Genomic DNA, 25857 nt, shown 5'->3' with positions numbered 1-25857 from the left:
AAACCCCCATCGTATATGTATTGGTCGAGATTAATCTTGACCCACGGTACCGGTGTTGTCAAATGACGTGTTGCGTACATAAAGTACCGGTGTTGTCAAATGACGTGTTGCGTACAAACATGGGATCTTATGATTAACCTTCTCGTGTTGTTTACGGGTAATCCTGAACCATATAAAATTGAATTATAAGTACATATATATAAAATATCATGTTATCTTAGAAATATGTGATTTTATTTAATTTTTCCCAATTAATCCCGAAGTTAAACAAGTCTTGGATAACCAATTTTGTTTCGGTCATAGTTTCTTCGTTACAAATCCGTTTTTGTTGATTCAACTTGCCATCTCCTTGGATCGAGTTCCTCTTTAAGACTATGAACTGTAAATACCTTAGTTTGTATTCAAAATCACACGGCATAGGTGAAACTTTAGTGAAACCTATGAAGTTAAACATTTTCCTTTATTTAAACAACCTTAAATGATTATTTTTCTAAAAATACTTATACTTTGAATTAAATCATGAAATTTTTATGTGTTATCATATTCATAGTAAAAATCATTTTTCCAGAAAATAAACCTCCAATTCAAAGTTTAAGATGGTTTTTAATTATCCAACCCAAAACAGTCCCCGGTTACACTCCGACGTCGTAAAAACAGTTTTTAAGGTATTCTTTGAAAAACCAAGTTATACCTTGTTAAATTAGCATATACTTAAGTTATATTACAGGTCTTGAAGTATTTTAAAAGTTAAGTTAGAAGGATCTATTTAGTTTGCAAACAAGTTTGAAAACATTCAAACTATGTTCTTGTTGTTAAATTTTTATACCACAAAATAAGATAGCTATATATATATGAATCGAATAAGGTTATAAACATAGATTCTACCTCAAGTTCCTTGGACTAGGTTGCTGTAAAAGAGAAGTAAAAAGCTAGAACCAAAAGGGTGATGGAAGTGGATGAAAGATTGGAAGTAAGTTTGTGTTCTTGGAAAGGATTCTTGAAGTGTTTTTGTATGGTTTTCTTATGGTGTTTAAGTAAGGTTTTTGAAGCTAGATCTTTATGGAACTTTGCTGGATTGTTGAAGGTGTTTAAGGGTTATAAGAGTGTGTGTTTTAGCTAGGAGATTGAAGTAGTAAATGAATCAAAAATGATGATACATATATACTCCTAAAAACGTGATTCTTAAGGGTATATGGACAAAATTTTAGTTTGTATTTTTGTAATTAGTCTTGCAATGATTCAAAAGTAATTACCTTATACATAAGGCATGAATAAGGGCTGGTTAGGTGGTGATTTGATGTGTATATACCAATAGTAAATACGTATAGAAGTTAAGTATGATACGAGTACAAATACCCTAGATATACGTATAGAAATTTTGTGAAAAATGGAATGAGGATTCAAATATAGCTATCTTTTGTGAATACACTTATATGGTTTTATGTATTTAAGTCTTTAAAAGTGATTAAATACATTACCTATACGATATATGTATAAACATTATAGGTTATAAGTATTTAAGTCAAATAACGTTACGTATGATTATCGTTTTGAAAACTTAAGTTAGTAGTTTCAAAATATACTTATAACTTATTGTTATTAATACAAAATGAGATATTACAACATTCTTAGATCATGTTAAATATGTATATATACATATATATACACAAACGTATAATTATCATATATTGTATAGTTCGTGATATCATCGGTCAAACTAGACGGTCAAACGTTGTGTAAAACTCTTTTCGGAAACATAAATCTCAACAATTTGGATTGCTTATCATGTTGGTAAGTTTAATTTATGTAAATATTAATCTTATAAGTATAGATTGATCGAAAAAGTCTGGGTCATTACAGTACCTACCCGTTAAATAAATTTCGTCCCGAAATTTTAAAATTGTACCTATTTTGCGTCATCGGAAAACAAGTGTGGATATTTTTGTTTCATTTGATCCTCTCATTCCCAAGTAAACTCGGGACCCCTTCGAGCATTCCAACGAACCTTAACGATCGGTATGTTGCTCTGCTTGAGCCGTTTAACTTCACGATCCATGATTTCGATTGGTTCTTCGATGAATTGTAGTTTCTCGTCGACATGGATTTCTTCAAGAGGAATGGTGAGGTCTTCCTTTGCAAGACACTTCTTAAGGTTTTAGACGTGAAATGTATTATGTACTCCGGCGAGTTGTTGCGGTAACTCGAGTCGATAAGCTACCGGTCCAATGCGTTCAATAATCTTGAACGGACCTACGTACCTTGGGTTCAGTTTACCCCTTTTGCCGAAACGTATTACACCTTTCCATGGTGACACCTTTAGCATAACCATGTCCCCGACCTGAAACTCTAATGGTTTCCTTCGGACATCGGCGTAGCTCTTTTGGCGACTACGGGCTGTTTTCAATCTCTCCTTGATCTGTACTATCTTCTCAGTCGTTTCATGTATGATTTCGGGACCAGTTAAATGTCGATCTCCTACTTCATTCCAACAGATAGGAGATCTACACTTCCTTCCATACAATGCTTCGAATGGCGCAGCTTTAATGCTCGCATGATAACTATTATTATACGAGAATTCTGCTAATGGTAGATATTTATCCCATCCGTTTCCAAAATCGATCACACATGCCCTGAGCATGTCTTCAAGAGTCTGAATCGTTCTTTCACTCTGCCCGTCGGTTTGCGAATGATACGCGGTACTCATATCCAAACGAGTTCCTAGGGCCTCCTGTAGTGATTGCCAGAACTTTGATGTAAATCTACTATCACGATCGGATATAATGGAAATAGGTATTCCATGCCTTGAAACAACTTCCTTTATATACAATCGTAATAGTTTCTCCATTCTATCCGTTTCCTTTATAGGCAAGAAATGTGTAGACTTGGTGAGACGATCAACAATCACCCAAATGGTGTCGTATCCCCAGGCAGTCTTTGGTAACTTCGTGATGAAATCCATGGTAATACCATCCCATTTCCATTCTGGAATTTCTGGTTGTTGAAGTAACCCTGACGGCTTCTGGTGTTCTGCTTTGACTTTGGAACAAGTTAAACATTCCCCAACATATGTTGCAACGTCTGTCTTTAAATTAGGCCACCAATAATGTGTCTTAAGATCTTGATACATCTTTCCAACTCCAGGATGTATCGAGTATCTTGTCTTATGTGCCTCGTTCAATATCAACTTCCTTAATCCACCCAACTTCGGTACCCAAATACGATTTGCAAAATATCGAGTTCCATCTTCCCGCATAACGAGTTGCTTCTCATACTTCTTCATTATTTCATTTCCTATATTTTCTTTAGTAAGTGCTTCTCGTTGAGCCTCTTTGATTTGTGAGTTGAGATTCATGCGAATTTTTATGTTCATTGCTCGTACTCGAATTGGTTCTCGTTCCTTTCTGCTTAGAGCGTCGGCCACCACGTTCGCTTTCCCGGGATGATAACGAATTTCACAATCATAGTCATTTTTTAACTCAACCCACCTACGTTGCCTCATGTTCAGCTGTTTTTGATCGAAAATATGTTGAAGACTTTTATGATCAGTAAACACAGTGCATTTAACCCCATACAAGTAGTGTCTCCATATCTTCAATGCAAACACGACTGCTCCCAGTTCTAGATCATGCGTCGTATAATTCCGCTCGTGAATCTTTAATTGTCGGGATGCGTATGCAATAACTTTCTTCCGTTGCATAAGAACGCAACCAAAACCTTGTCGCGAAGCATCACAATATATTTCAAAATCATCGTTCCCTTCAGGTAACGATAAGATAGGCGCCGTAGTTAACTTCTTTTTCAGTAATTGAAATGCACTCTCCTGCTCAGAAGTCCATTCATATTTCTTCCCTTTTTGCGTTAACGCTGTCAACGGCTTAGCTATTCGGGAAAAATCTTGAATAAACCTTCTATAATAACCGGCTAAACCCAAAAATTGGCGTATCTGCATTGGTGTATTAGGAGTCTCCCATTTTTCAATGGCTTCAATTTTTGCTGGATCAACCTGAATTCCTTTGCTACTAACAACGTGGCCAAGAAATTGCACTTCTTTCAACCAAAAAGCACATTTAGAAAATTTAGCATATAGCTGTTCTTTTCTTAACAACTCTAATATCAACCTTAAATGCTGCTCATGCTCTTGCTCATTCTTGGAATATATAAGAATATCATCAATGAAAACGATAACAAACTTATCTAAATACGGACTACAAACTCGATTCATGAGGTCCATGAATACAGCTGGCGCATTCGTCAATCCAAACGGCATGACCAAAAATTCGTAATGACCGTAGCGTGTCCGAAAAGCAGTTTTCGGTATATCTTCTTCTTTGACACGTAATTGATGATAGCCCGATCTTAGGTCAATTTTCGAGTACACACATGATCCTTGGAGTTGATCAAATAAGTCGTCAATTCTCGGTAGTGGATACCGATTCTTGATAGTTAACTTATTTAATTCACGATAATCTATACACATTCGGAAAGATCCGTCTTTCTTCTTGACGAATAAAATTGGAGCTCCCCACGGTGAAGTACTTGGTCGTATGAATCCACGATCCAGTAATTCTTTTAACTGACTCTGAAGTTCTTTTAACTCGGACGGTGCAAGTCTATATGGAGCACGGGCAACCGGTGCAGCTCCTGGTACAAGATCTCTTTGAAATTCTACAGATCTAAATGGAGGTAATCCCGGCAACTCTTTCGGAAATACTTCAGGAAAATCTCTTGCCACAGGCACGTCATTGATGCACTTATCTTTTTCTTTCTTTTCGACTTTATTAACATGGGCTAAGATAGCATAGCACCCTTTCTTCAAGCACTTTTGAGCTTTTAAATAACTAATGAGTTTTAGCTTTGAGTTACCCTTCTCTCCATAAATCATTACTGGCGTTTTATCCTTACGAGGAATGCGAATTGCCTTCTTGGCGCACACAACTTCAGCTCCTATTTTGGACATCCAGTCCATGCCGATTATTACATCAAAACTTCCTAATTCTACGGGTATCAAATCAATCTTAAATGTTTCTCCGGCTAAATTTATTTTACAATCACGGCAAATTTTATCGGCTTTAATTAGTTTACCATTAGCTAACTCAATCATGTACTTAGCATCTAGAGGTAATGATGAACAATTCAATTTAGCGTGAAAGTCTCTACACACGTAACTTCTATCAGCACAAGTATCAAATATAATAGATGCGGATAAGTTATTAATGGTAAACGTACCCGTAACAAGCTCCGGGTCTTCACATGCCTCTCTAGCATTAATAACAAATGCTCTCCCACGTGCAGGTCCGATATTCTTCTCTGGATTCGGGCACTGGCTCTTATAGTGACCTTGTTTTCCACAGCCAAAACAAGTAATGGTAGCCAAAGCAGTTCTATTTGCATTGGTGGCAGGAGTCTTGGTACCATTTGTATTTGTAACGAGAGCCCTACAATCTTCAGCAAGATGACCCTTTCGATTACATTTGTTGCATACCACATTACAGTAACCAGAGTGATGTTTGTGGCATCGGTTGCATAAAGGATTTTGTCCTTTATAACCAAAGCTTAAACCACTACCCGCACCTTGCGTGATTTCTTGTTTCTTAAAAGATTGTTGTTGGTTACCTCGATCATAATTTCCATTCCACTTTCTTTTGTTACCTGATACCTTCACATCAGTATTGGATACTTTCTTATCCATGATGACCTGATCCATTAGCTCGTTTGCCATGGTTATAGCTTCATGAATTGTCTTAGGTTTCGATGCTGTAACATTTGCTTTGACCTTTTTGGGCAAACCATCTTTGTACATTTCAATCTTCCGTTCTTCGGTTGGAACCAATTCAGGACATAGCAAAACTAATTCCATGAATCGCTGATTGTAGTTGGTGATTTCAGTACCAATAACCTTCAGACTTCGTAACTCATCTTCCAACTTCCTAACCTCGTTCCTTGGACAATATTCGTTGATTAACATTGTTTTGAATTCTTCCCACGGAGTATCATAAGCTACATCTCCTCCTACAGCCTTCACATAATTTTTCCACCACGTGAGTGCACTATCTTGTAAAGTGCACGATGCATACTTGGTCATGTCCTTTTCAACACAACCACTGATTTTAAACACAGTCTCCATCTTTTCTATCCACCGGGTTAAACCGATCGGTCCTTCTGTTCCACTGAATGATGAGGGCTTGCAAGCTTGAAAAGTTTTGTAAGTGCACCCCACACGAGGATTTGGGTTAACTGCAACACCTCTTGCAGCCTCGACCCATAACATTCTGTCATTCACTCGCTGATTGATGAGTTCCTGGATTTCTTGTTCCGTCATTCGGTTCAATCGCGCCATATTCTTCTATAAGAATGAAAAGAAAATAATTATTCACATGGAATATTATAGATGTAGTGTATATTTACAGTACATTATAGCTTATTAATAATATGAACCAGGTATTATTATAAAAGCCTTTTCTTCTTATTAGCGTTTTATAATTATATCTAGGGTAGTACCTACCCGTTAATGTCCATACTTAATAGCTTAGTACAGAATCAATTACTACCATCTAAATAATACTTAACCATGGAAAATTATTGCATTTCACACTTCACTATTTTACATATGCTTATCTTACATCGAACATTAAACAAACCACACTAATAATATTATACAAAACATTATATGATCCCATGGTTTAATACGGCAGCGCATCGTTTGGTCTATTTTCTAGGACGTTTAGGTTCAAAGAATCGCTTAACGCTTATCCTGGCTGTCTGCCTATATTTTGGCTGTGGGACTGAAGAACTGGATGCCGGGATAGAACGAATAGGAATAGCGGGAATAGGGGTGGTAGTGTCTAGTGGAGTTGGTGCCACATCATCCTTACTAAACTCGGGATTTGAATTTTCTAATTCATTAGCCTTTCGTTTCTTTCCTAGTTCAAACTCGTCTTTTGTAATTTCCTGTATTTCTTCCTCGGGTTCACTTTCCTCCTCGGGTTCACTTTCCTCCTCGGGTTCACTTTCCGGGTTCTCTATAGTCGGTTCATCCGGAATTTGTGAGTCTTCCCCAAAGATATTATTTTTGTCATCGGATAGGTTAATGACTGGAACACCATCTGAAGATTCTGGTTCGGAGTCGCTGAACGTGATGACAAGTTTTGAGCCCGACATCTATCACACAACAACTAACCCATTAGTACTACATAATATTTACATATAAATTTTAACCAACAATGATAAGCAATGGTTTTTAAATCAGACCCGGTCAAAGTCCAGACTTACTAATCTATCCTAACGACTTATCAGTTAGACACACTAACGCAAACCTGGTTCGCTAAGACCACCGCTCTGATACCACATGTCATAACCCGTCCTTAATCATAAGAACGTGTTAGATAACGTATGATTTCATTGCGAGGTATTGACCTCTATATGCGACATTTTTAAAAGAAAACTGCATATATTATACATTACAAACCATGATCCTTATTTTTGATACAAGCTTTGGACAAAATAAAGATGATTATCGTTTAGCGATAATCTTAGACTTACAAACTTTACATGTGATGATAACAATACGATTTCTAGCATATTTTACATTACAAATCCTCCGATATGCAGTTTTATTTTTGACACAAATATGCATACTCAAGATCTTGTTTAAATTCAACATGTTGCAGCGGAAGCTTCTAATTATCACCTGAGAATAGACATGTTTAAAACGTCAACATAAAGTTGGTGAGATATAGGTTTAATGCCGGCAGCAATATATATATAGACCACAAGATTTCACATATAAACATTTTAATAAAAATATTCTAAGTGGTTGAGCACTTGGTAACCATACTTAACATTTAATCACGTCGCATATTCCCTTTATTATGAAATCTTACTACACCGTAGCAAGTGTAGTCACGAAACGAAGTACTGTGCAACCGTTGAATACTGGTCGTCCAGTCCGGTTGGGGTTGTCAGGCCCGATAGATCTATCAACAGGATTCGCGTTTACAATACCGCTGTAAATAACAGTTACCAAGCTACAGGGAAGTATGCCAGTGGTACAACTCAACGTAGAATATATTTTTCAGTTACTTGTGTCCATAACGTAAAACATAAAATACATGTATTCTCATCCCGAAATACTTAGAGTTTAAAAGTGGGACTATATACTCACTTTCGCCTTGAAGATATATATAATTTGACTTGGTCTCCGGTTGATATCACGAACCTATCCATATATAATATATCAATACCTTTTCTTTTTAAACAAACGTCACATATATATACTTGTTATACTTTTAATACTTTGAATAATTCCTTAGTCCGTAGTTAGCAGTTCGTTGTTAGTAATTCAATTTTAATGGTTCATTTTTAGATGTTTAATATACCCGCAATGAAATAAATAAAACCCCCATCGTATATGTATTGGTCGAGATTAATCTTGACCCACGGTACCGGTGTTGTCAAATGACGTGTTGCGTACATAAAGTACCGGTGTTGTCAAATGACGTGTTGCGTACAAACATGGGATCTTATGATTAACCTTCTCGTGTTGTTTACGGGTGATCCTGAACCATATAAAATTGAATTATAAGTACATATATATAAAATATCATGTTATCTTAGAAATATGTGATTTTATTTAATTTTTCCCAATTAATCCCGAAGTTAAACAAGTCTTGGATAACCAATTTTGTTTCGGTCATAGTTTCTTCGTTACAAATCCGTTTTCGTTGATTCAACTTGCCATCTCCTTGGATCGAGTTCCTCTTTAAGACTATGAACTGTAAATACCTTAGTTTGTATTCAAAATCACACGGCATAGGTGAAACTTTAGTGAAACCTATGAAGTTAAACATTTTCCTTTATTTAAACAACCTTAAATGATTATTTTTCTAAAAATACTTATACTTTGAATTAAATCATGAAATTTTTATGTGTTATCATATTCATAGTAAAAATCATTTTTCCAGAAAATAAACCTCCAATTCAAAGTTTAAGATGGTTTTTAATTATCCAACCCAAAACAGTCCCCGGTTACACTCCGACGTCGTAAAAACAGTTTTTAAGGTATTCTTTGAAAAACCAAGTTATACCTTGTTAAATTAGCATATACTTAAGTTATATTACAGGTCTTGAAGTATTTTAAAAGTTAAGTTAGAAGGATCTATTTAGTTTGCAAATAAGTTTGAAAACATTCAAACTATGTTCTTGTTGTTAAATTTTTATACCACAAAATAAGATAGCTATATATATATGAATCGAATAAGGTTATGAACATAGATTCTACCTCAAGTTCCTTGGACTAGGTTGCTGTAAAAGAGAAGTAAAAAGCTAGAACCAAAAGGGTGATGGAAGTGGATGAAAGATTGGAAGTAAGTTTGTGTTCTTGGAAAGGATTCTTGAAGTGTTTTTGTATGGTTTTCTTATGGTGTTTAAGTAAGGTTTTTGAAGCTAGATCTTTATGGAACTTTGCTGGATTGTTGAAGGTGTTTAAGGGTTATAAGAGTGTGTGTTTTAGCTAGGAGATTGAAGTAGTAAATGAATCAAAAATGATGATACATATATACTCCTAAAAACGTGATTCTTAAGGGTATATGGACAAAATTTTAGTTTGTATTTTTGTAATTAGTCTTGCAATGATTCAAAAGTAATTACCTTATACATAAGGCATGAATAAGGGCTGGTTAGGTGGTGATTTGATGTGTATATACCAATAGTAAATACGTATAGAAGTTAAGTATGATACGAGTACAAATACCCTAGATATACGTATAGAAATTTTGTGAAAAATGGAATGAGGATTCAAATATAGCTATCTTTTGTGAATACACTTATATGGTTTTATGTATTTAAGTTTTTAAAAGTGATTAAATACATTACCTATACGATATATGTATAAACATTATAGGTTATAAGTATTTAAGTCAAATAACGTTACGTATGATTATCGTTTTGAAAACTTAAGTTAGTAGTTTCAAAATATACTTATAACTTATTGTTATTAATACAAAATGAGATATTACAACATTCTTAGATCATGTTAAATATGTATATATACGTATATATACACAAACGTATAATTATCATATATTGTATAGTTCGTGATATCATCGGTCAAACTAGACGGTCAAACGTTGTGTAAAACTCTTTTCGGAAACATAAATCTCAACAATTTGGATTGCTTATCATGTTGGTAAGTTTAATTTATGTAAATATTAATCTTATAAGTATAGATTGATCGAAAAAGTCTGGGTCATTACAGATGGAGAGCCGCGAGATGGAGAACGAGCCACGAGAGTCATACAAGCCATGGGATGGAGAACGAGCCACGAGAGTCATACAAGCCGCGAGATGGAGAACGAGCTGTGAGATTCATACAAGCCACGAGATGGAGAACTAGCCGCGAGATGGAGAACGAGCCGTGATATGGAGAATGGGTGGCGAGATGGAGAAAGAGCCGCGATATGGAGAATGGGTGGCGAGATGGAGAAAGAGCCGCGATATGGAGAACGAGCCATGAGAGTCATATAAGCCGCGAGATGGAGAACGAGCTGCGAGATGGAGAATGAGCCGCGGGATGGAGAACGAGCCGCGAGAGTCATACAACACGCGAGATGGAGAACAAGACGCTAGATGTAGAACGAGCCGCGAGATGGAGAACGAGCCGCGAGATGGAGAATGAGCCGCGAGATGGAGAACGCGCTTCGAGATGGTGAATGAGCTGCGAGATTTAGAACGAGCCGCGAGAGTCATACAAGTCGTGAGATGGAGAATGACCCACGAGATGGAGAGCGAGCTGCGAGATGGAAAACGTGCTGTGATATGGAGAACGAGCCGCGAGAGTCATACGAGCCGTGAGATGGAGAACAAGCCACGAGATGGAGAACGAGCGGCGAAAGTCATATAAGCCGTAAGATGGAGAACGAGCCTCGAGATGGAGAACGATCCGCGAGAGTCATACAAGTCACGAGATGGAGAACGACCTGCGAGATGGAGAACAAGCCGCAAGATAGAGAATGAGCCACGAGATGGAGAATGAGCCGCGATATGGAGAACGAGCCGCAAGATGGAGAAAGAGCCGCGAGGGTCATACAAGTCGCGATATGGAGAACGATCCGCGAGATGGGGAGGGAGTCGCGACTTGGAATACGAGCCATGAGATTAAGGATGAGCCATGAGATGGAGAACAAGCCGCGAGATGGAGAACGAGCTACGTGATCGAGAACGATCCGCGAGAAGGAGAACCAGCCGCGAGCTGGAGAAGTAGCCGCGAGATGGAGAACGAACCACGAGGATCATACAAGCCGCGAGATGCAAAACGAGCCGCGTGATGAAGAGCGAGCCGTGAGATGGAGAACGAGCCACGAGATGGAGAACGAGCCACGAGATGGAGAAATATCCGCGAGAGTCATACATCCTGCGAGAAGGAAAATGAGCCACGAGAGTCATGAAAGTCGTGAGATGGAGAACAAGCCGCCTGATGGAGAACGAGTCGCGAAAGTAGAACGAGCCGCGAGATGGAGAACGAGCCGCGAAAGTAGAACGAGCCACGAGAAACAGATCGAGCCGCAAGATGGAGAACTAGTCGCGATATAGAGAGCGAGCCGCGAGATGGAGAACAAGCCGTGAGAGTCATATGAACAGCAAGATGGAGAACAAGCCACGAGAATGAGAACAAGCCACAAGAGTCATACAAGCCGCGAGATGGAGAACATGCCTCGAGATGGAGAACGAGCCGTGAGAGTCATACAAGTTACGAGATGGAGAACGAGCCACGAGATGGAGAACGATCCGCGAGAGTCATACATCCTGCGAGAAGGAGAACGAGCCGCGAGAGTCATATAAGTCGCGAGATGGAGAACGAGCTGCCAGATGGAGAACGAGCTGCGAAAGTAGAACGAGCGGCGAGATGGAGAATGAGCCGCGAAAGTAGAACGAGCCGCGAGATGTAGAACGAGTCGCGAGATGGAGAGCGAGCCGCGAGATAGAGAGCGAGCCGCGAGATAGAGAGCGAGCCATGAGAGTCATATGAACCGCGAGATGGAGAACAAATCGCGAGAATGAGAACAAGCGATGAGAGTCATACAATCTGAGAGATGGAGAACGAGCCGCGAGAGTCATACAAGCCGCGAGATGGAGAACGAGCCTCGAGATGGAGAAAGAGCCGTGAGAGTCATACAAGCCGCGGGATGGTGAACGAGCCGCGAGTGTCATATAAGCTGCGAGAATGAGAACGAGCCGCGAGAGTCATACAAGCCGCGAGATGGAGAATGAGCCTCGAGATAATGAACGAGCTGCGAGAGTCATACAAGCCGTGAGATGGAGAACGAGCCTCAAGATGGAGAACGAGCCGCAAGATGGAGAACGAGCCGTGAGATGGAGAACGAGCCGCGAGATGGAGAACGATCCACGAGATGGAGAACGAACCGCGAGATGGTGAATGAGTTGTGAGATAGAGAACGAGCCACGAGAGTCATACAAGCCGCGAGATGGAGAGCGAGCTGCGAGATGGAGAGCGAGCCATAGAGAACGAGCCGCGAGATGGAGGACGAACCGTGACAGTCATAAAAGTCGAAAGATGGAGAACGAGCCTCGAGATGGAGAACGAGCCGCGAGATTCATACAATCCAGGAGATGGAGAACGATCCGAGAGATGGAGAACATGCCGTGAGATGGAGAACGAGCCGCGAGATGAAGAAAGAGCCACGCACAAGTCGCGAGATGGAAAACGAGCCGCGAGATGGAGAACGAGCCGCGAGAGCCGTACGAGCAGCAAGATGGAGAACGAGCTGTGAAATGGAGAACGAGCGAACGAGCTGCGAGAATTATACAAGCCACGAGATGGAGAACGAGCCGCGAGAGTTGTACGAGCAACAAGATGGAGAACGAGCGAACGAGCTGCGAGAATTATACAAGCCGCGAGATGGAGAACGATCCGCGATATGGAGAACGAGCTGCGAGAGTCATACAAGCCGCGAGATGGAGAATGAGCCGCGAGATGGAGAATGAGCCACGAGATGGAGAATGAGCTGCGGGAAGGAGAACGAGCTGCGAGAGTCATACAAGCCGCGAGATGGAGAATAAGCCGCGAGATGGAGAATGAGCCGCGGGATGGAGAACGAGCCGCGAGAGTCATACAAGCTGTGAGATGGAGAATGAGCCGCGAGATGGATAACGAGCCGCGAGATGGAGAACGAGTAGCGATATGGAGAACGAGCCGCGAGATGGAGAACGAGCCGCGAGATGGTAAAACAGCTGCGATATGGAGAACGAGCCGCGAGAGTCATACAAGCCACGAGATGGAGAACGAGCCGCGAGAGTCATACAAGCCGCGAGATGGAGAACGAGCCGCGAGATGGAGAGCGAGTCGGGAGATGGAGAACGAGCTGCGAGATGGAGAACGAGCCACGAGAGTCATACGAGCCGTGAGATGGAGAACGAGCCGCGAGATGGAGAACGAGCCGCAACAGTCATATAAGCCGTAAGATGGAGAACGAGCCTAGAGATAGAGAACGAGCCGCGAGAGTCATACAATCCACGAGATGGAGAAACAGCCGCGAGATGGATAACGAGCAGCGATATGGAGAAAGAGCCGCGAGGGTCATACAAGTCGCAAGATGTAGAACGAGCTGCGAGATGGAGAATGAGCTGTGAGATGGAGAACTAGCCGTGAGATGGAGAATGAGCTGCGAGAGTTGTTCAAGCAGTGAGATGGAGAACGAGTCATGAAATGGAAAACGGGCGAATGAGCTATGAGAGTCATACAAGTCGCGAGATGGATGTAATGACCCGGAAATTTTCGACCAAATTTAAACCTTAATCTTTATATGTTTCCGACACGATAAACAAAATCTGTAATGTTGAGTCTAGGAAGTTTGAAATCTATGTTCATATAATCAATTACCCTTGACTATTCCCGACGATTCACGAACAATTGTTGTAAATAAATATGTATATATATATATATATATATATATATATATATATATATATATATGTAAATATATGTAATAATTTGAATTCATAAAATATAATTTAAATATTAGAATTAAATATGTAAAGTAGGATACAACATAATATACAGAATAATTAGGTTGTTATCAAAATGAACATATATATATATATATATACATATATATATATATATATATATATATATATATATATATATATATATATATATATATATATATATATATATATATATATATATATATAAAATAACATATGTATATTACAATATATATAAATGTTACACTAATATTATTTTCTTCATAATTATTAATGTTAAAATTAAAATTTATATTTGTGTTATCAATATCATTATTCCTAATATAAAATTTATATACATGAGATTTACTATTTATAAGTTGTTATATTATTATTATTATTATTATTATTATTATTATTATTATTATTATTATTATTATTATTATTATTATTATTATTATTATTAATATTATTATTAATATCATTAATGATATTAATATTATTGTAACTATTGTTGATATTAGTATCATTATTATTATTATTATTATTATTATTATTGTTATTAAGATTATTATTATTGTAATTATTAATATCCTCACATTATTATTATTACTTTTATTTATTATTAATATGATTATTATTAGAATTTTTATTATTATTAATATAATTATATTTATTAATTATTAATATTATTTATATAAAATTATATAAATACGGATTTGAATCCATAATTTGTTTCACGTAGTTTTCATCCTGTAGATGATTTTTGGTTTCTTGCTTCTTAATTCTGTTTCTGATTGAAGGGAATCATAGATACAACAAAACTATCAAAATCGTACTTTATTTTATTTTTTTTAAATTTGTCTCTGTCTGTTAAACGTCGATCACCTTTTGTATTTAACCAGCGAATAATTATAGGGTGTTAATTAACTCATTCACTCCTTCATGATCACTATCTTCACTCTCATCCTACCACCAAAATCCACCTTCTTCTCATCAATACCTTAACCGTCACCACCACGTAGAACACCACCTCCGTACCTACGATGAACACCATCGTGAAACTCATCACCACCACGACCTTCAAATACTATCGAAACCTACATAAAATCACTACCAAGAAATCATCTCTTCCATCTTTCTTTCTTTATCTCCCATATCTTTCAAAATTTCTGTTTTTCCTTGCGAACCATCACTGCCATCACCCTTTAACAATTATGAATTATCAATAACCAAACTCGAACAAAACCATCAAACAACAACCCGTCAACTACCTTCTGTTTTCTAATCCATTCGAAACCCACAAACACTACAAAATCGCCACCAATTGAAACCACTTTGCTATTGTTTTTCTGTTCCATCTACACCACAAGGACCACCACCGTGAACCCTTGAACTACCACCGTGAACTAGTTAATAAACCACTCGCCACCATCAAATTAAGTACCTGCTCCTGCCTATTCGTGTATGAACAATACCAAACTACCATCATCGATCACCAACTAAACACCATGAAAGAGGACTGCTGTATATTACTGTTTTGAACTTTCACCTCCACACCATCACCGTCAACCTCCTACACCACCATCCATGTTAACGTTGATTGCTACAGTTATACTTCTGTATGACCCAAATCATCTCCCTCGACCCAATCTTTGTTACTATTGACGACAAACAAAACCCATAAATACTACTGCAGCTGTACACTTTCTATTTCCTTTATTAGAAGATGAAAGAGACAATAAACAGTAACGTGTTGGATGAGGAAGATGATGATGATCATCTCTGCTGCTACCCTTTTGGTTTTTCTGTTTCTTTTATTCGAAAATACCAAACAGGAACCATAATTAAGGCTGGTGTTATATTCTTTCTTCTTAATATATTACTCCGGTCGATTTATATAAAAGAAAAAGAAAAAACGTGAATGATGTTTGTGTTTTAATGGAACCGAAGACCCACCCATAATTTTCTGTCAATTTCAGAAACCCCACCAATTCTCTTTCTTGTCGACACCTGTTTCTTTTGTATATCTGGACACCGAAACCCTTCTTGATTCTTATGGATCGATTTAATTAGGATACTGGGCTTTTAAAAAGGACTATTTATTTCTTGGGCTTTAAATGGAACTGTGATAATACGGATTATAAGTAAATGGGGAGGACTTAAATTAGATTAACAGGCAACAGAGCCATGGTTAAGGGTGTTAGCGGGTATGCGAGTGGTCGCGGGTTCGACTCCCGTTCAAGGCATGTCTTTTTAGAAAAAGTTATCAAAAGGGTATACATTCTTATTTTTAATCCTATTATTATTATTATTATTATTATTATTATTATTATTATTATTATTATTATTATTATTATTATTATTAGTTATTATTAAGTTTATTATTAGTTATTATTATTATTATTATTGTTATTATTATTATTATTGTTATTATTAGTATTATTATTATTAATATTAAGTATTATTATCAAAACTAATTATTTTCATTATCATTATTACTAAATGTACCATTTTATTAAAAACTACCATTTTTATTAAAAGTATTATTTTATTAAAATTATCATTTTATTATTATTATTATTATTATTATTATTATTATTATTATTATTATTATTATTATTATTATTATTATTATTATTATTATTATTATTATTATTAACGGTACTATTATTATCATTATTAGTGAAAGTATTATTATTAAAGATATTGTAGTTATTATCATTATTACTATTATTATTATTATTATTATTATTATTATTATTATTATTATTATTATTATTATTATTATTTTTATAAAAAGCATTAAAACTAACAATATATGAAAATTATCATTTTTAATAAGATTACCTTTATTATTAAAACTATTAGTATTATTGTCATTAATAAAATCATTAATATTATTATCATTATTATTAAATATTATTATAAATACTATCTTAACAAACAAATGATGTAGATATACAAAATGAGTATATGAACATATATGTTATTAATATAAAAATAATTTAACCAATAAATATATACATAAATGTGTTCGATTACAATTATATGTTTTAATATATATATGAATAATATAGGTTCGTGAATCCGAGGCCAACCTTATACTTGATCAATGATGTTATATGTATTTTTACTACAAAATACATTAGGTGAGTATATAGTCCCTTTTTAACTCTAAACATTTTGGGATGAGAATACATGCATTTTAAGATTTACGTTATGGACACAAGTGATCAAAAATAAATTCTTTGTTGAGTTGTACCATGGCATATTTCTTTATACTTGGTAGCTAATATTTACATGAGGAATGTAAACGCGAATCCTGTTGATAGATCTATCGGGCCTGACAACCCCAACCGGGCTGGACGACCAGTTTTCAACGGTTGCACAGTACTTCGTTTCTGTATACTACACTTGGTACGGTTTAGCGATTATTTAAGAATATGCTGCGATGATTTAAATATTAAGTATGGTTACCAAGTGCTCAACTACTTTTACATACACTTGCGAGTGTATTATGTTTAATTATATGAAATCTTGTGGTCCAAAGTTATTACGCTGCTAGCATCAAACCTATATATCTCACCAACTTTATGTTGACATTTTAAAGCATGTTATTCTCAGGTACGAATTAAGTCTTCCGCTGCGCATTAGCTCATATTAAAGATATTATTTGGATTCGATCATCGCAATGAGACCAGATTGATGATTTCGTCCAGGGGATAAGGACGGGGTTTGACAGAATGGTATTAGAGCGGTGGTCTTAGCGAACCAGGTCTTGCGTTAGTGTGTCTGACTAGTAGTTGTTAGGATACATTAATGAGTCTTGACTTTGACCATGTCTACATATCAAAAGTTTTGCTTATCATTTCTAGTCGGAAATCATCTGCTTATCATTCTTAAGTCTAGATATGTCTTACTGCATTTAGTGCATCGATAGTGTATAGACAAAATTCATATCTTAGCGTATCTGATAAATCATATCTTAGCACATCTGTAGACTTGCCTGACATATGCTGTAGGTTCCTCTGTAGCCTACCAAATCTTTAGGATTATATATACATAGATACTCTATATAGTTAGAATGTCATCTGATATCTGAAAATCATTTCACATCGAAGATCCCTTTCATCCACCAAATTGCTCTCTTGGCGATGAACCTGAAGCACTTACCGGCGAACCTGTTCGAGAAACCATTTTCTCTCTCATTTCCAGAGTGTCTCGTCATGATCATATACTATCTCATATTCTAGATCTTATTTATCCGATAATCCGAACCACTGATCATCCCGGTATAAGAGAAGAAGTCAACGAGCTCCGCGCTCGGGTGACGACTTTGGAGAATATGGTGCGAAGGTTACAAACACCAGCAGCAGCACCAGCAGCATAATCAATACCACTATCATCAACACCAACAGTACCCTTATCACCCCAACCACAACCGCGTCGTAAACCTCAACATCATAATCTGTACCTCGGATATCAACATCACACGCCTCAATATCACCATCTGTACTTCGAGTATGATCTTCGTTCTACATATCGTTCTACATCGATTATCTTCGTTTTACGTATCGTTCTACCTCAGTTATCTTCGTACGACATAGCGATTATGTAACCTCTAATGTTTTAGAGATTATGTAATCTAGTATTAACGATAAATCAAATGAGTTTAATATCTTATTGACTCATTAGATCCATGATTACATCCGAAGAAAATATATATGCAAGTATATTTTCGTAAAGATTGTAATTAAAAATTCTTTCGTACAAACTGTTAATGATGAAAATATTTTAACGGGTAGGTAATACTCGAGGAATATTTAGAATATACATTAATAAGTTACACTGTACATTCTTCGAATCTGATTCAACGGTCATTTACTATCCTACTTACATTCACCGATATACGTATCCATTCACCACAGAGTGACCATTTCCATTCAAATTTCATATTTGGATTTTGATCTATCAGAATCCAACAAGTGGCATAATGAAGAAACTTTGGACAAAATAAAATTTGCTAGAAACAAACAAATTAACTACGATGAATTTGTTAAGAATCCACGCTAACTGTTCCTAGCTAACTGTTCCTGGCTAACTGGTTACATTTTATTTATCGCAATTTAATTATCGCAATTTACATTCTCGCAATTTTATTTATCGTCATTTAATTTCTGTTATTTATTTTTACGCACTTTAAATAACGGGACACGTATACAAGGTTTCGACCTATCATATCGACCCATCTATATATATATTTCGGAACAACTATAGAAACTCTATATGTGAATGTTGGAGTTGGCTATACAGGGTTGAGGTTAATTCCAAAATATATATATGGTTTGAGTTGTGATCAATACTGAGACCGGTACACGGGTCACGATACGTATTAATTAATTCGAATATTATATATTAAATTATATATGAATTTATTGGACTATTGGACAATTGGAATATTGGACTGCTAACTTTGGACAATTAAAATGAATTAAAATATTATTTATAAAATATGAAACTAAACAATTCTTCAAGTTTGCCACTTGATTTCATCTTAAACCTCATTTGTACCTCGACAGTTACAATCCGCGTTCAAATCCTTTTATGATTTTTGAAAACACCTCGATCGGGAAGTTGAACCAACCGCACTTCATCTACGGAAGAGAAGATTTATGCATATAGTTATGCACCTGAAAAACTCTCGAACCCAAAGACATAGTTTAACACGTAACCGCGACGAGTCCTTTATCATTTATTAGCAACAACAACCTTACGATTCCTTTTCGAAGAAGCCAATTTTGTCACAGCTCCAGCAGAACAACTTCGATCTTTCATTCGAAAAGTCTTATTATAACTTTGATATATACGATTGGCTTTCCTCATCGTTACCGGGGAACCTTTCAGACTCCACCATGTTATCATCAGCGTTTAATCATCTAAAAACACAATTCTTCTGAAATCACCTCGGTTTGATAACCGATGACCCAGATCCGTTAACTTTGAGAATGCTGACGAAGCAGCATGTTGTAGATGGTCTTAATGGCCAAAAGTTGATGATAAAGAATGGAGTATTGGAAACATTCAATAGAAAATTTAGTACCGGAAAGCGGATTATGCGAAATTATGAAGGAAGCTGTAGATAAATCACAAAGAATAAGTTTGACTTCAAAGGATCCAAATGATTATGTGCTTGCTGAAATCGTTAGCAAACATCTTATTTCTCATTCTAAGCCTTCACAGACAAATCTTCTTCATCATCCATTGATATTAGAAATTCTAAGATATTCTCGTATGTTCTATTATAAATATCCTCCATATTTCTGGCGATATTTTTACAACTATTCTTATCTGAGATCATTTATCTCTCCGTAATATCTGCAACATAAAAGGAACTGTGTTAGTTTCTAAATTCTGAAACCTTCGAGTTTAAAATATGAATATTTTGAAGTAGTGTTGGGAACTGAAGCATGGATTAGTATAATATAATGACACTTGATCAACGTCATTATATTACAGTAAGTCATGTTGAGTTTCTAATGGAATGTGATGATTCACAGTACCATCATCATGTGCCATGTTACACGGCTCTTACATTCTATCTAAATTCTAAAATATCAAGAAAATATTTCTTGATGATTCGGTCTTTTCCAGGATATTCTGGTAATTTGACAAATCAAAATCATTCCATTACCATTTCTTTCTTAGAACATTAGCTATGTTTATTCCAAATTTCATACCTACAAATTTCGGACCATTACTCGCTTGACTCGAAGTCGGGAAGAGAAAACGAAAGCATGAAGCTCCGAAAAATAATGAAGAATATAAAGCCCGATAATAACCCCAAAATTACAAACCGTGTATATCAATGCATATAGCAATATAAAGACATGGGAGAACTAGAAACACTATGAACACAAGAGTATAGTAAAAGTAAATAGATTCTTCTGGCGGTAGATGAAAAAGAAGAATTATAGATACGAAAGTTAGGAGTATATCAAGAATCAGGACTGGATGGAGCATATTGATGAACACTTTAAGGTATGAATTGAGGGAGAAAGAATAGAAGATGTGAGATATGAAAATAAGGAAAGGAAAGGGGTAGATATATAGTGAAATATCTGACAAAGCAATCAAAACAGATTATTTCATTAAAAAAAATCATGATCTCCTTAATCGCTGAAGAACCAAATCTTATTACGTCAGATTTTCTTTAAATCCCTTAAATTCTGGAAATCAATAATAATTACGTCATCGATTGAAACGAATATATATATTTATTCATTTCACTCTTTTGCGATAGCTTCACTCGTACGCTTTATATGATCGAATCATTTTATCTATATCTCTCAATAATGATAAAACTCTATTATTACCTCATATTTGTCATGAAAACATTCCTATTGTTATCTATGACGACCTCTATCAAATTTCGGGGACGAAATTTCTTTAACGGGTAGGTACTGTAATGACCCGGAAATTTTCGACCAAATTTAAACCTTAATCTTTATATGTTTCCGACACGATAAGCAAAATCTGTAATGTTGAGTCTAGGAAGTTTGAAATCTATGTTCATATAATCAATTACCCTTGACTATTCCCGACGATTCACGAACAATTGTTGTAAATAAATATGTATATATATATATATATATATATATATATATATATGTAATAATTTGAATTCATAAAATATAATTTAAATATTAGAATTAAATATGTAAAGTAGGATACAACATAATATACAGAATAATTAGGTTGTTATCAAAGTGAATATATATATATATATATATATATATATATATATATATATATATATATATATATATATATATATATATATATATATATATATATATATATATTACAATATATATAAATGTTACACTAATATTATTTTCTTCATAATTATTAATGTTAAAATTAAAATTTATATTTGTGTTATCAATATCATTATTCCTAATATAAAATTTATATACATGAGATTTGCTATTTATAAGTTGTTATATTATTATTATTATTATTAATATTATTATCATTAATGATATTAATATTATTGTAACTATTGTTGATATTAGTATCATTATTATTATTATTATTGTTATTAAGATTATTATTATTGTAATTATTAATATCCTCACATTATTATTATTACTTTTATTTATTATTAATATGATTATTATTAGAATTTTTATTATTATTAATATAATTATATTTATTAATTATTAATATTATTTATATAAAATTATATAAATACGGATTTGAATCCATAATTTGTTTCACGTAGTTTTCATATTGTAGATGATTTTTGGTTTCTTGCTTCTTAATTCTGTTTCTGATTGAAGGGAATCATAGATACAACAAAACTATCAAAATCGTACTTTATTTTATTTTTTTTAAATTTGTCTCTGTCTGTTAAACGTCGATCACCTTTTGTATTTAACCAGCGAATAATTATAGGGTGTTAATTAACTCATTCACTCCTTCATGATCACTATCTTCACTCTCATCCTACCACCATAATCCACCTTCTTCTCATCAATACCTTAACCGTCACCACCACGTACAACACCACCTCCGTACCTACGATGAACACCATCGTGAAACTCATCACCACCACGACCTTCAAATACTATCGAAACCTACATAAAATCACTACCAAGAAATCATCTCTTCCATCTTTCTTTCTTTATCTCCCATATCTCTTAAAATTTCTGTTTTTCCTTGCGAACCATCACTGCCATCACCCTTTAACAATTATGAATTATCAATAACCAAACTCGAACAAAACCATCAAACAATAACCTGTCAACTACCTTCTGTTTTCTAATCCATTCGAAAGCCACAAACACTATAAAATCGCCACCAATTGAAACCACTTTGCTATTGTTTTTCTGTTCCATCTACACCACAAGGACCACCACCTTGAACTAGTTAATAAACCACTCGCCACCATCAAATTAAGTACCTGCTCCTGCCTATTCGTGTATGAACAATACCAAACTACCATCATCGATCACCAACTAAACACCATGAAAGAGGACTGATGTATATTACTGTTTCGAACTTTCACCTCCACACCATCACCGTCAACCTCCTACACCACCATCCATGTTAACGTTGATTGCTACGGTTATACTTCTGTATGACCCAAATCATCTCCCTCGACCCAATCATTGTTACTATTAACGATAAACAAAACCCATAAATACTACTGCAGCTGTACACTTTCTATTTCCTTTATTAGAAGATGAAAGAGACAATAAACAGTAACGTGTTGGATGAGGAAGACGATGATGATCATCTCTGCTGCTACCCTTTTGGTTTTTCTGTTTCTTTTATTCAAAAATACCAAACTGGAACCATAATTAAGGCTGATGTTATATTCTTTCTTCTTAATATATTACTCCGGTCGATTTATATAAAAGAAAAAGAAAACACGTGAATGATGTTTGTGTTTTAATGGAACCGAAGACCCACCCATAATTTTCTGTCAATTTCAGAAACCCCACCAATTCTCTTTCTTGTCGACACCTGTTTCTTGTGTATATCTGGACACCGAAACCCTTCTTGATTCTTATGGATCGATTTAACTAGGATACTGGGCTTTTAAAAAGGACTATTTATTTCTTGGGCTTTAAATGGAACTGTGATAATACGGATTATAAGTAAATGGGGAGGACTTAAATTAGATTAACAGGCAACAGAGCCATGGTTAAGGGTGTTAGCGGGTATGCGAGTGGTCGCGGGTTCGACTCCCGTTCAAGGCATGTCTTTTTAGAAAAAGTTTTCAAAAGGGTATACATTCTTATTTTTAATCCTATTATTATTATTATTATTATTATTATTATTATTATTATTATTATTATTATTATTTTTATTATTAGTAGTAGTTATTATTAAGTTTATTATTATTATTATTATTATTATTATTATTATTATTATTATTATTATTATTATTATTATTATTGTTATTATTATTATTATTGTTATTATTAGTATTATTATTATTATTAAGTATTATTATCAAAACTAATTATTTTCATTATCATTAGTACTAAATTTACCATTTTATTAAAAACTACCATTTTTATTAAAAGTATTATTTTATTAAAATTATCATTTTATTATTATTATTATTATTATTATTATTATTATTATTATTATTATTATTATTATTATTATTATTATTATTATTATTATTATTATTATTATTATTATTATTATTATTATTATTATTAACGGTACTATTATTATCATTATTAGTGAAAGTATTATTATTAAAGACATTGTAGTTATTATCATTATTACTATTATTATTATTATTATTATTATTATTATTATTATTATTATTATTATTATTATTATTATTTTTATAAAAAGCATTAAAACTAACAATATATGAAAATTATCATTTTTAATAAGATTACCTTTATTATTAAAACTATTAGTAGTATTGTCATTAATATAATCATTAATATTATTATCATTATTATTAAATATTATTATAAATACTATCTTAACAAACAAATGATGTAGATATACAAAATGAGTATATGAACATATATGTTATTAATATAAAAATAATTTAACCAACAAATATATACATAAATGTGTTCGATTACAATTATATGTTTTAATATATATATATGAATAATATAGGTTCGTGAATCTGAGGCCAACCTTATACTTGATCAATGATGTTATATGTATTTTTACTACAAAATACATTAGGTGAGTATATAGTCCCTTTTTAACTCTAAACATTTTGGGATGAGAATACATGCATTTTAAGATTTACGTTATGGACACAAGTGATCAAAAATAAATTCTATGTTGAGTTGTACCATGGCATATTTCTTTATACTTGGTAGCTAATATTTACATGAGGAATGTAAATGCGAATCCTGTTGATAGATCTATCGGGCCTGACAACCCCAATCGGGCTGGACGACCAGTTTTCAACGGTTGCACAGTACTTCGTTTCTGTATACTACAATTGGTACAGTTTAGCGATTATTTAAGAATATGCTGCGATGATTTAAATGTTAAGTATGGTTACCAAGTGCTCAACTACTTTTACATACACTTGCGAGTGTATTATGTTTAATTATATGAAATCTTGTGGTCCAAAGTTATTACGCTACTAGCATCAAACCTATATATCTCACCAACTTTATGTTGACGTTTTAAAGCATGTTATTCTCAGGTACGAATTAAGTCTTCCGCTGTGCATTAGCTCATATTAAAGATATTATTTGGAGTCGATCATCGCAATGAGACCAGATTGATGATTTCGTCCAGGGGGATAAGGACGGGGTTTGGCAATGGAGAACTAGCCGGAAGATGGAGAACGAGCCACGATATGGAGAACAAGCCACAAGATGGAGAGAACGAGCTGCAAGAGTCATACAATCCACGAGATGGAGAACGAGCCGCGAGATGGAGAAAGAGCCGTATGATGAGTCATATAAGAGAACGAGCCGCGAGATGGAGAACCAGCCGTGAAATCATACAAGCCGCAATATGGAAAACGAGCTGCGAGAGTCATACAAGAAGCAAGATAGAGAACGAGGCACGAGATGGAGAACGAGCCGCAAGAGTCAAATAAGCCGCGAGATGGAGAACGAGCTGCCAGATGGAGTACGGGCCGCGAGATAAAGAACGAGTCATGAGATGGAGAGCCGCGAGATGGAGGACGAGCCACGAGAGTCATACAAGCTGCGGGATGGAGAACGAGCCACTAGAGTCATACAAGCCGCGAGATGGAGAACGAGCCTCAAGATGGAGAACGACCCACGAGATTCATACAAGCCACGAGATGGAGAACTAGCCGGAGATGGAGAACGAGCCGCGATATGGAGAATGGGTAGTGAG

The sequence above is a fragment of the Rutidosis leptorrhynchoides genome, chromosome 2 (assembly GCF_046630445.1).
Source record: "Rutidosis leptorrhynchoides isolate AG116_Rl617_1_P2 chromosome 2, CSIRO_AGI_Rlap_v1, whole genome shotgun sequence".
Classification (NCBI taxonomy): domain Eukaryota; kingdom Viridiplantae; phylum Streptophyta; class Magnoliopsida; order Asterales; family Asteraceae; genus Rutidosis; species Rutidosis leptorrhynchoides.
The sequence above is the reverse complement of the archived record's forward strand: the minus strand, read 5'-3'. Positions refer to the sequence as shown.